We start from the raw sequence: 14,173 nt of genomic DNA on the forward strand, positions 1-14,173 counted from the left end.
ATTTGTTAGTTTCTCGTCAATTTTTTTGGGATTATTGCTTCGTCATGACGAGAAGAATCTAAAAAGTAAAAAATTTTAATCAAAACTTAATTTTTTTGAATAAAGACAAAAAATAAGCAAATAAGCCAATTTTTTCGTCTTTATAGTCCGATTTTTAGTAACGGTTATGGAAAACCGGTGCTATAGTCCGGTTTTTAGTAATGGTTATGGAAAACCGTTGCTATAGTCTTGTAATCTAGTAACGGTTGCATGAAAACCGTTGCTATAGTCCTGTTTCTAGTAACGTTTTGCAAACCGTTGCTAAACACCATCTATACCAACGGTTTTTTCAACCGTTACAAGAAAAACCGTTATGAGATCCCAAATTTCTTGTAGTGTATTGGGATAACGAAAGGAAAACATGCCATAATACTAACCATGCAAATATCAGACATTCAATCATAAAGGAATCTAGGTGCACAAAAGATCAACTAAGGACTTTTTTTTTTAGCTTGTAATGACCTTAGTTACAAAGGAAAGGGACTACAAAATAGTGTAGTAACCATATGCTAGCATGGTTCATATACCTTTGGCCACTACCAACCCTATACTACCAAAGATATGACCACCCACCAGCCAAGCACCAAACAAAGTTACGAAGAAGAAATAAAAAAAACTACTAGAAAAGGGTTACTAAAACAACTACCACCGACTCCACCACACCTAGTCGCCATCCTTATCCGGCTTCTCACGGTATTGAGCCTTGAGCTCCCTCTTTCCATCGGACTCTTTCTCATCCGAAATATATGTTAGCCTATATGTCAAAACAATCCTCTCATCATAGTATTCAATCCTCTTTCGAATTCGCTTTTACTCTTTCATAGCATTTATTTGATCTCATTTATTTGAGGTATAGGATCATTTGAGGTGAAATTGGTAGCGATATAGATTGAGGAGCCAATTTTGAGGCTTTTTGGAGAGGGAGATGAAAATTTGGGACTTTTGCTTTTGCAGTGGGAGAGGAGAGAGAGAGAATCTCGTATCAATTCTTTACATTTTCGCATTCCAACCACTTTTATTATATTCACACCACCCCCAAATCTCCTTGAATCATTGAAAATCATTTTCACGCAACCCTGCAAACATCCGGTCACCTAGGTTTAAGCAAAGAACTGGAAAAGAACAGAATGCAAAGCAAGACTAGGTGACACATATGTGGTATGATCATACAAAAATGCCTTGTATCATTTACTAAGTGCGTCATGGATTTCAAAATGATTTAAAGTCGACATCAAACACAATTAGACATGGACATGCGATAATTCACCTACACTACGAGCATGTTTATTGAAAGATGAGGATATGGACAAAATTTGCTCAAAAACTATACTCAACACCTAGACCGTTCAATCTTAATCATGCATGCAAGTTGAGAAGCACAAAATTCTTAGGATTGTAACGAAATCTTGCCAACTAACAATTATTGAGCATGCAACATGTTATGAAAAGAGCTAAAAACCTATGACAAAAAGAAAGATTACAAGTAAAGACTTTATTAATTTTTGAAAATTTTGAATTTTCTCATTTTTTCGGTTTTTCAATTTTCATTTGTTTTTGAATTTTTCAAATTTTTCACAAAAATGAAACAAAATAGCACATTGCTAACCCCTCCCCCCAACTTAAAGCAATGCTATACCCTCATAGCATAAAGAACAAAAGAGGAGAGAGGAAGAGCGAGCGAATATATCTCCAAGGGGAATGTCAACCCTAAATACCTCGACCAAGTTGGAGGATTTGATACCAATGTCTTGTCCAGCCTGATTTGATGCTTCCAAGGTTCACTCCTTCGGTTCTTTCAATTCGGAACCATAGCTAGACACACAGGGTCATGTCTAACACTATTGAATATTAAGAGATTGAATGCATTAAAACATGTACATGGGTATAGTGTATTTATTGTGGGGCTTACTCATGACTCATATAACAAATAAACATGGATTGAATATTGACAGCTATATGATTAGCTTATATGAGTCTTCAAACAATTTAACGACTAATAGCTACATAATGAAATACGAAGATAACCTCTTCAGATCAATATAAGTTAGCAAAGTTGTGAGTTGACTTGCAACATCACTTTCAAGTCGAAAATTCACTTGCTTATTTATTATTCAAAAGTGCTCCACTTTTTAATCAACGATTACAAGATTAACTAAATAATTTTGAACATTTTTTTTAATCAGGTGAAATAATAAGGAGATTATAAAACATTTTTTTTTGAATAGCGATTTTTTTTATTAATCTTTGAGAGAGATACAAAGACTAAAAGGAGCAAGGAAAAAGTAATAAAAGCCCATCCGAGACTCAATCCCTTGATTGGCAAGATGCCAACCAAGGACATTTAACTGAGGCGTTGATTTTTGAATTTTCCAATATATTTGTGTGTAATGCAATATAAATATAAATTTTCTCAAATATTTTGATTACCTACTAAAAAATAATTGAGCCGTCAAATACATTACGTATGGTATTTATTATTTTTATTTGAAAAAAAACAAAAGTAAAACTTAAAATTTTAGAAATAGTCCATCTAGTATACTTAAAATCTCAATTTAGTCCGTCCATGAGAGAAAATGACAATTATGCCTGTCAATTCCGTTTGTTTCATTGACGGAGTCAGGGAGAGGGATGAAATTAAGACAGAATGTATACTATAGGGTTGAAATTGACACAATTAGCATTAGAGGGACGAAAATGGAACTTCGTGTAAACTAGAAGGACCATTTGTAAAATTTGCCCTAAAAAATACCTCTATGATCGATTCTAATGTCAAGCAAGATTAAGGCTCGGTTTTCCTTCTTGTCTAAACGGACTAACGGCTAAATCCAAGAAAAACTCGGATATCGAGAGGTCACTCTTCATATACCATCAACTAAAGTCCAATGAAAACAAATCATCTAAAGTCTATTAAAAAGAATCAACTTGTCTAAAGTACTTACAAACAAACTTTTTAGGGAAACAACTTGTCTAACATGGACAATCTTAATTTCTCATTAAACTATGTAACTCACTACATCAAATTTGACTTTTGGCGACACGAATTGGCGCACACCCAAAAATACGTTGCCGTTGGGTATGTATTGGCGACATACTTTGATGTCGCCAATAATTTTCACATTCGGCGACAAGGATTGGCGACACAACAAAAATGCGTCACCGTTGGATATGTATTGGCGACGCATTTTGATATCGCCAAAAGTTTTCACATTCGGCGATGTGAGGTGCGTCACCTTTGGGTATATATTGGTGACACACTTTGATGTCGCCAACACGCTTCACATTTGGCTATGCAAATCACGTCGCCAAAAGGCAAATTGTTTGGCAGGATATTTGGCGCCAACAATCTGTGCAATTGGCGACGCGAAGTGTGTCGCCGTTGGGTATGAAATTTTTCATCCCAATTTTGGTGAGAATGATATAATTGATAAGACGTTAAATGCTAAAGGTTTAGCTCGATCATTTAAAAAAATAGCTAACCACTACATTTAAAAGGTATACATTGAATTTATTTATTTCTCAACCAAGGTCTTGTGCTAATCATTCTTGTAAATTTTTGGGTCTATTTGATTTTGAAAGCTTCTTCATCAGGATGTAGATTTTTTATTAGAATGGTATTTTACGTCTGATCAAGTATGTAATGATAAGAAATTTAAAAAAATCTAGTGGACCCGTGAAATTAATACATAGATATAGTATCTACTCCCTTCATCCCAATTTAAATGTCCCCTATGAATTTTTGTGCATTTTCACTTTAATTTGGTGTAAGAAAATAAAAAATAATATTTCAAAATATTTTTTTGGGTTTGAAAAAGAACAAAAATCCGTAGTAGACATTTAAATTGGGATGGAGAGAGTAGAAGAAATTAACAATTGGAAAAAGAAAATTATTAAAATACAATAACATAAAACGAGGTCGTTTCGAGAAGACCCAGTCTTTTTTCGGTCCAAAATACTTAAATTGTTTCACCCTATTTGAATTTTGATAAGCATGAAAGTTAACACTTTGTGTTATTGTTTAAACCCTATTTGAATTACCTCAATCACAATTATGAGTTAAAAGTTATGCCCGAAATACTAAATAAATTAACACTGATTGGGGGTCACAATTATGAGTTAAAAGTTATGCCCGAAATACTAAATAAATTAACACTGATTGGGGGTAATTCAAATTGGGTTTAAACAATAACATAAAGGGCTACAATTTTCATATTTATCAAAATTACTAATTTTAATGTTTAAAGATTCAAAATCACGTTCGATTCAACTTTAATTGCTATTTTAATGTTATATATATATATATATATATATATATACACACATATATATATTAGATATTCCAAATACATAACAAAAAATGTGTATAGTGCAGTTGGTCGGAGCCTTGCGCGTAAAGGCTTGTATAGTTGGATGTCCTGGGTTCGAAACCTAGGAGGCACAAGAAAATTATATTTTTTTGTCAAGTAAACTTTTGGCGACGCAACAACTGGTGTCGCCAATAGGCTACCTTTTGGTGACGCAAAACTCGTCGGCAAAGGTGTAATACGTTTCCTACATCAACCATACTTTCGCCAACGCAAAGCGCGTCACCAAATCTACTGCCTTTTGGCGACAAAGGTGTTCGCGTTGGCAAATACTATTGCCAACATAGCAACGGCAACGGCATGCCGACGCAAGGACTTGCGTCGCCAAAACCCTTTGCCGGCGCAAATAAACCTTTGCCGACATACTATTGTGCATCGCCAGAATTGAATTTTGTTGTAGCGACTTCTTATTAAAATGAGCACAATCCTAATGCTCCATATACTACTTCTTCAATAACAAAGAAAATCTTCTAACTGAGAATGTCACTGCAATCAGGCGCATTCTGCGATGTTCATGTATTGTATGATTTTTGCGCCTCACCCAACCAACATTATAGAAAAAAACCTATGATTTCACTATGTTTTACACCTTTTATTCATTTGGACAAATAAATACAAGAAGAAAAAAAATCCTTTGCCCTGCTATCTCCAGATTGTCTTGTCAATTAAAGGATTCTCTCATTTCCTAAATTTTGAATGATTTTCCCGTTGCTTTTTTAACTGCTTTAGTTTACCGTTCATATTTATAACATTATACTAGCGTCGTGCCCGTTCGATACACGGAACAAAAAAATTCATGTTGGTCTTTTGTTTGGCCCCGTGGATCGAATGGCCACAACACTAGTCGTTAAAAAAATATTTTAACTTTTTTTGACCCCATTTTGATGCATGCTAGTGTTGTTCCGAATCCCATTTGACAATTAGCGAAGAGCATAAACCCAATGAGCCCAAAAAAAAGAAATGGCGTCTCAAAATCCATTTAAAAGAAGATTATATGTAAAAACAGAAGAACAAAATCATGCGTACAAAAAATATCTTCCGATATAAACTAACTAGGGTTTGCCCATGCCTGAAGACACGGCGCAACACATTTTGAATACAACTAAAATGAATTATCAAACCATTGATCACCCCCGCCAACAAAACTGATTTATACGAGAATATTTTTTTTTAAATTAGGTTCAAACAAAGTTGTTTTAGTGCATGCTTGTGCCCGAAGACGCGGATCCAACAATCAGCACACATGCAAATCAATACTGTAACCATGAATAAAGTATCAACCTATTCATGTAACACCGATGGGTCGTTTAAAATTTCAAAATAGCGCGCGTGCACACATAGAGGGAAGGGAATCATTGCAAAATCAAATCTCTACTCAAGGGTAGACAATCCTGTTACAGATTAGACAATGGTGGGAGATTTGCAATTGAAATAGCCATTTAAGCTAAGAAAAAAATGGAGTGAATCTAGTTTCGAATCTGCTGTCATTGGGAGTGTAATGCCCCAAATTTTGGGAACGTTAAATATGAAATTTTATTGAAAATCTTAATAGAGTCTAGCACATTATTACATCATAACTCCCATGGAAGTACTTTTATTACACAAGGGAAGGGAAACTACAGCTCCGTCTGCTCTTTCATCCTAGCCAACTCTTCGGCTCCAAAAGCCTCCAAGGTGTGCAGCTCACCTTGTTTATCTACCAAGTCTAACACATTATACCATATGTCAGGGTCACCAAAGGTAACACCATGAGCTACAAAAACTCAATAGAATAACCCATACCCACTAACCCTTAACTTACAAACAAAAGATCACAAATTTTAATGATTTCCACATAGTTATTCATATTTGACAAAATAGTTAACAATGACACATCCACATTCACTATCCAAACTAACGTAGGTGTCCTTGATTTTCTGAGTTTCTCCTACGCAACATTTCGTAGACCGTGTCACTATTTTCACATTTCATTTACCAAATCAACATTTCCAAAATCCGTTTTTAACACACCCAACCTCGGTTCCGCCGTTTCGGTCTTCCGAGTATCCTCACAATGATTCCACCACACCGGGTTCCCATTGGTATACAAAAATATTGAATTTGGCATTGGCTCCTCTCCACGGATAACCAATCCACAATTCAAAACCCTCGGTTCCGCCGCTGTGGGTTTCTGAGTATCTTCACAATGGTTCCGCCTCTCCGGGTTCCCATGTGGGTTTTCGAAAATCATTAAATCAATTGTGTTGGCTCCTCTCCGTAGATAACCAAACCACAATTCATCCCTCGGTTCTGCCGCTCCGGGTTCCTGAGTATACCACAATGGTTCCGCTGCTCCAGGTTCCCATTGGTTTTTTGAAAATACTTTACACACGCACTCCTCACAATGGGCTACCAAGTCCGACCACATTGCAGTTTCTAAAACATTTCTCTTTTGCAAATCACATCATTTCATTAACCACACCCTAGGTGTCATGTTTCTACTTTCTCGATTTCTGTGTCTCGTTTTCATGCAACGACTCCGCGGTAGGACTTTTCGCATACATAATCATAAACCATTCATTGTAATCTTGAAACTAAACTAGCAAGATCATCCAACTCTATAATACTAGTCATGTTCAAATCATAACTTAAAGCAGAACGTCACATGTACGGACGCCTTTGGAATAAAAATCACTTATGCTTTATCACTTCAACAAATAATACAAACAATTCACGTATACATGCTCACACTTCCATTAGCAAAAACAAGTTTGTTGACTATCATGCATTCCAAACATTATAAGTGACAGATAACCTTATCTACTTAGAGAAAAAACGGTTAAGGATATTCTATTTTATGCCTTGAACTAGAGAGTATGGGCATTCTACTTTCCAACATACGATTCTACGCTATACGTGGGGTTAGTGAACAAGGGACTCTACCTTTCTTCTTGGCGGTAGTGACGACTACGGAAAGTAAGTTGGCTATCGGACGGAGTAACTTCCTATGGTAAACTTCCGGTAGCTTCAAAAGAGAAGGGTTTCTTTCGAAACTAAATCTTGACTAATACCACTAAAACTTTTAGATCGAGAGGGTGGTCGAGTGGTGGTTTAGTGGCGGTTTTGGATAAGTTTCTTGAAGAATTTCAAGAAAAACTCAAGAACAAGGAAGAACAAAATAAGAACTCAAGGATTCTAGAGAGAGAAGTTGAAAGGTTGGAAGGTATGAGTTAAATGGCAAGGATCGGGTGCTATTTATAGCAAAAACATTAGCTCCCTCTCTCTCTACAATGGCCGGCCCTCTCTCTCTATATATCTCATGGATTTGTTCCATGGACTTGTCCAATCAAGCCTTCCAAGCATGCCATGACTTGTCTTTTTTATTATAGGCTTAAGGCTATATAAGGCAAGTAGGATCTTAAGCTTTTAGGCAAATCCTAGATAATTATAGTCTAGGAATGGGTTGTCATGTGGTAATTAGGCTTAAAGGCTAAAAAAGTGTAAGGAAGCATAGCTTTCTAGGATAAAGTAGGCACTTGCACACACACACCTCTCTCTCTCTCTCTCTCTCTCTCTCTCTCTTCGTTTTTCCCATGTGTCCATATAATATAAATATATATAATATGTGTGTGTGTGTGTGAGACCAAGAAAGTGAAATGACTATGACTATGGCTAAGGCTAAGTGGTATGCTATTGGCCAATGGATAACAATTTCCTAGAAAGTATATCTAGGCATGCTTAAAAAAAATAGGCTAGTATGTACCTAGGAATCTAGGAAAGTATTTTGATGGGTAATAGGTTCAAGGCTATTACTCATAGGTTTGCATGCATGGCAAAGCTAAGAAATAAATAATGAATTCTCAAAAATAAAAACAAGTTTTTTTTTTTTACTAAAAAAATTGGAGTTGTTACAGGGAGTGTGTGTATTAAAGAGAGAGAGAGCCTAAAATAGAGTTGTTTCGTGATTGAAATGACACACACACGCATATATATATATATATATATATATATATATATATATATAGAGAGAGAGAGAGAGAGAGAGAGAGAGAGAGAGAGAGAGAGAGAGAGAGAGAGAAAGGAGGAGGAGGAGGAGGAGGAGGAAGAGTCATCAAAACTGATCTAGAGGGGTGTTCGGTCTCAAAGAAAATCACGGGGAAGCGTCGGCTTTGTGAGCGGAGAGCTAGAAGAAGATATGAGAGAGAGAGAGAGAGAGAGAGAGAGAGAGAGAGAGAGAGGGAGGAGGATGAGGAGGAGAGTGAGATATGAATTTTGAACATGAGATCTAATTAGTGGCAATTGTGCAATTACTATTGTTTGAGAGAGAGAGAGAGAGAGAGAGGGAAAGAGCCGTAGGATTTATAGAGCAAATCAATGGTTAGGATTTATGGAGAGATAAGATTTAAAAACCGTTCTCCCTTATTATGTAGATGCATACATTTTTTCATTGAAGCATTTCCTTTTTGGTGACTTGGTTCTCCTATTCACGCTTCATGCTTTGGCTAAAAAACTGGAAATCCCCCCTCGGATGAATGAGAATTTTGTCGAAAATGCTAATTGTTCGGAACTAGATTAAGCATTGCCGCATCTTTGAGAAATTGGGAATCGGTCCGACGAATTCTCGCAGCAAACTGAGCCAAATTTGACACTCACAAATTTGTATCAGTTATAACTTACAGGATTGTATTTTTGTGGGAGATATGTGGTGCAAGAAAGATGATCATTGATTTTAACCATGAAGAGGGATATGATTTGCTTTGGGTAACGAAAGATGCACTTGTTTTAAGAGTTCAAAACTATATATGGAGGAAATCAGAGTTGCTGTGAATAATACTCGTATAATTGTGTGGGTTGTACGTGGACGTGGAGTAGTTTTTTTTTTTTTTGCTTGCAAAGATCCACGTAGTGGAAAATGTGCAATGCCAAGTGCGTGTTTGTTGCGAGTCTGTCTTCTTTCTCCTAATAAAAAACTAAAAAAATTGAAAATTCAAGAAAGAGGTTTTGGAAGCTTGAGAAGCACTAACACATTTGGAACAACGAGTATAGATTGATGATGATACATCAAAAGGTTGGGCCTTGAGACACCAAAGTTTTGTCCGGAGGGAGGGCATGGACTAAGTGGGCTTTAACCCATTTACCTCACACGCTGCTTGCCTGTCTAACTAGTCGGTCTGGATTGGCTTTGGACTCTATTAAATTGTATAAAATGGTCCCATTTCCCGCACAACACACACACTCTTTAGCATATAGAGAGTTCCGTTCTGTTTTTGTTCGTTGGGTACGTGTTTGGCCACAAAATGGCTCGAGGACTGAGCGCGGGCTTGTTAAGACTTGTCGCATTTAATGTAAAAGACTGGATGTCTCTTTTCTGACTTTATAACCGTGAAGGCAAGTGTGTTGCGAACCTAAGGGCTGAATCGCAATAGAGATTCGTGGTTTTGCCACAATGAAATGGACTTAGCAATTTCCTAACCGTGTAGGAAATAAGTAATAACATAAAAAAGAAAGAACTTTATTAACCGTGTAATAAAGTTTTGCGTACAACAGGAAAGTAAAAAACCCGAATTACTTGAAGAAGTAATTGAGTTGGTACAGGAAAAGTAAAATAGGTGCTTCGCTAGGAAGATTTTGATTTGAGCACTGGATTTTGAGGTGTTGAACCCTTTTTTAGTCTTGAGAACTAGTATTTATAGGCCAAGGGCTTTGGTTTTATATGCAAGAGTAATTTCCCGCCTTGCTTCTTATTGCGCCAAATGTCCTTGTAACCTCCACTTCATGGGATCATGAAGTTACTAAGGGTAATGGGCCACCTCATTCCCCTTTTTCGTGGCAATCAAAGAAAAATGGGTCATTTTGGCCAAGTCAAATAGCCTTTGCCCAATAACTACTAACCACCCATTATCTCCATTCTACAGAATATTCTGGAACTACCAAACAATCAACACGGGTCATGGGCTCTTTTCAATAATTAAGCCCAGAATATCTTTAGCCTGTAACCGGATTAAGTTAAAATTAATCGGGCCCAATTAATATTGTCTTGGCCCATTATTTTTAACTCAATATATCTCTATTTTTTGGCCCAATTTAATCAAATAATAATTAAATAGCCTTCCAGCGCTGGCCCAAGATTTGGTCCAAAAACGGATGTAAACAATGTCCCCTCAGGCCTTGACCTTGTTCATGGTGTAGGCCTATTAATTAGGACAGAATCAAGTTTTTGGTAACCCAAATAAACCTTTGATATTTATCAAATCTTCAAAAAGTTGTTAGGCTCTATCTTAGCCTAAGAACTTTGTTAATGGTGTCCTAAACTTGAGGCCCTTTTGAAACTTTAGCTTGAATAACCACTATGGCCTCAGCTTATGCTTTTTTGATCCATTCTTCTATGACTTCCTTGGTAGGTTTTCTCACATAGTAGGATAATGATGCTTGAGGTATTTTTCATTTGTCAAATGGTTAATCAACCCCAATCCATTAGAAGATAAAGGTTACCTTTGAACACTTGAGAAATCCGATACGGTACTTCCCAGGTTTGAGACTACTTGTCATACCTTGAATTCTTTTCTCGTAGGAGAAAGACGACATTCCAAACCAAATCACCTTCGGTAAAGCTCTTATTTCTTACACGCTTGTCATAAGCTCTAGCAACTCTTCTTTTCTGAACCATCATGTGGTCAAGGGCTGCGAGCCTAATTTCGTCCAAGTCCTCAAGTTCTATCAACATGGCCTGAGTATAATTTGCAGGAGTGAGGCCATGTTAATATGCTATCCTTGTTGACTTTATTGCTACCTCCATTGGTAGGACTGGTCATGTCCATATACCAACACATAAGGGGTTATATTCGTAGCTTCTTTCTTTGAAGTTCTGTAGGTCCATAAGGCCTCAGAATGCAATTCATGCAAGGCCCTTGGATTATTTTTCACAATTTTCTCTATAATATTGACCAAAGCCCTATTAGTGGACTCAACCTGACTATTACCTTGTGCATAATAAGGAGTGGAATTGGAAACAATGATGTTTTGCTGTGTAACAAAATTAACCACTTGTTCTCCCATGAATATTGTACCCCTATCTGCAACCAAGTGTTCTAGCAGTCCAAACCTATGGATGATTCTCTCCTTGATCACTTTAATTATTTCTTGTTGACCCACAGACTTTAATGGCACTGTTTGTGCCCATTTAGTATAGTAATCTGTGGCTACCAAAATGCAAGTATGATTTCCAGAAGAATGAGGATAAATTTTTCCAATTACGTCAAGAGCCCAGCTTCTAAATGGCCAAGGTTTGACCACAGCATGATAATCAGCTGCAGGAACATGCTGAATTGGGCAATGGGCTTGATAGGGCTGACATCTTTTGGAAAAACGAATGCAATCCTCTAAAATGGTTTTCCAATAGTATCCATACATTCTGATTAGCCATCTCATCTTTACCCCTGATTGATGGGCTCCATTAACTCCTTCATGGACCTCATTCATGACCCTCATGGCTTCAGGGTGTCCTAAACACCTCAAAAGTAAGTCATCTTCAGGGCTTTTCTTGTATAATTCATCTCCTATGAGGATATAGTTTATGGCTCTCCTTCTTACTTTTCTAGAGACTCTATAATGAGTCCTCTTTAGAAATGATATGATAGGTGTGCGCCAATCATTCTCGGGCTCGTCATCCGATTCTTTTCCTATAAAGTCTGAAGTAAATACCTCCAGTCGTAGACCCCTTCTTCTAACAGAAGGTAACAATCTCTTCGATCTGGAGTGTGATAATCTTATGAATCATTTCTGGAGATAACTTCAGGCCTATTGAGGCCTGAGCTAAGCTGTTTGCTTCAGTGTTCATACTCCTTGAAATGTGTTTGACAGTTACATTATCGAAATCTTGAATTAATTGTACGGTTACCATATAATAAGGAGCCAAGTCCTCACTATAGCATTTAAATGTTCCTGGCAAGTGATTGATCACAAAGTTTGAATCCCCAATAACTTTTAATTCTCTAGCCTCTAGATCTCTAAGGATTTCAAGGTCTATAACAACTGCTTCATATTCAACTTGATTATTTGTGCATGAGAAATCAAACTGAAAGGACAATTTAGTCCTTAGGCCTTGGGGAGAAATAATAATTACTCCACAGCTTGAGACTGCTTCTTGAGTCCTTGATCCATCAAAGAGCAGCGTCCAAGAAATGAGTGATATTTCAAGAGCGCTCAGTCCTACCTCAGATTCATCGCCGATATCCATGCATGGATGATCAGCAAGAAAATCTGCTAAGGCTTGGTCTTTCACAGCTTTTTGAGGAATGTATTGAAATCTGAATTCCATTAGAGCTAAAGACCATTTGCCAATTCGGCCTCCCATAATTGGCCAAAAAAGCAAGTATTTAACTAGATCTGTTTTACTTATAATGTAAACCAAAACAAGAAGGATGTAGTGCCACAATTTTGATTACTGAAAAGTACAAGGCAAGACAAATCTTTTTAATAGGAGTGTATCTCCGTTCACGTGGAGTCAACAACCTACTTAAATAATGAATCGTCTATTCCTTTCCTTGAGCATTGTCTTGAGCTAGAAAGCCTCCAATAGAGCCTTTAGCAGCTGAGATGTAATGCTTCAAAGGTTCTTAATGGGAGGCATAAGAACTGGAGCCTTGGCTAAATAGCCTTTGATCTCATCAAAGGCCTTCTGATGGCTTGCCTCCCAAACAAAAGTGTCTTGATCCTTCAGCTTCAAGAGTTGAGAGAAGACCTAAACCTTTCCTGCTAGGTTTGAGATGAACCTTCTCAAGAAGTTGAATGATCCCAAGAGCTTCTGCAACTCCTTCTTTGTAGTAGGAGGCTTTGCTTCCATAATCGCTTTGGCCTTATTCTTATCAACATCAATCCCTCTGTTGTAGACTAAGAACCCAAGGAACTTGCCTGCGGAAACTCCAAAAGCACACTTTAAGGGGTTTACCTTCAAATCAAATTGTTGCATTCTCTAGAATGACCTCCTCAAGTGTTCCAAATGTTCTTCATAGGACTGAGACTTGACCACTATATCATCGATGTAGATCTCCATGAAACGGCCAATGAAACCATGAAATATGGCATTCATTGCTCGCTGGAACGAAGCACCTGCATTCTTTAGGCCGAACGACGTTATAACCCACTCAAAGGTTCCCAAAGCTTCAAGACACCTAAAAACAGTCTTAGTCATATCGGCCTTATTGATGAAGATTTGATTATAGCCAGAATGTCCATCCATGAAGGATAAAACCTTATGACCAAAAGCTCCATCCACTAACTGATCTACAACTGGCATTGGATACTTGTCCTTTGGGGATGCCAAATTCAAGTTTCTGAAGTCCACCTTCTCTGACCTTGCTGTTCTTCTTAAGGACTGACACAATATTAGAGAGCTAAGTAACATACCTGGTTGTGCGTATGAACCCAACATTGAAAATGCGTTCAATCTCATCTTTGACCTGCAAATAGACCTCATTGGACATCCTCCTCGGCAGTTGTTTGAAAGGTTTGAACGCTTGTTGAATGGGCAATTTGTGTTCTACCAGGTCTCTGGACAGTCCTGGGAGCTCATCATAAGTCCAAGCAAAACAAAACTTGAACTCCTTTAAGAGCTGGATAAACTTCTTCTTCATGTCCTTTGGCAGAAGTTGGCTAATGTATACAGGTCTGGGATTCTCTGAGTCTCCCAAATTAACTTCTTTCAAAGGATCTTGCACTTCGGCTTTTAGATCATCCAGTTTAGCTCGAGCTGCTTCAAAGTCTTCCAACCGAATTTTGTCTAGATCTTCAACCAG

The sequence above is a fragment of the Rhododendron vialii genome, chromosome 2a (assembly GCF_030253575.1).
Source record: "Rhododendron vialii isolate Sample 1 chromosome 2a, ASM3025357v1".
NCBI lineage: Eukaryota > Viridiplantae > Streptophyta > Magnoliopsida > Ericales > Ericaceae > Rhododendron > Rhododendron vialii.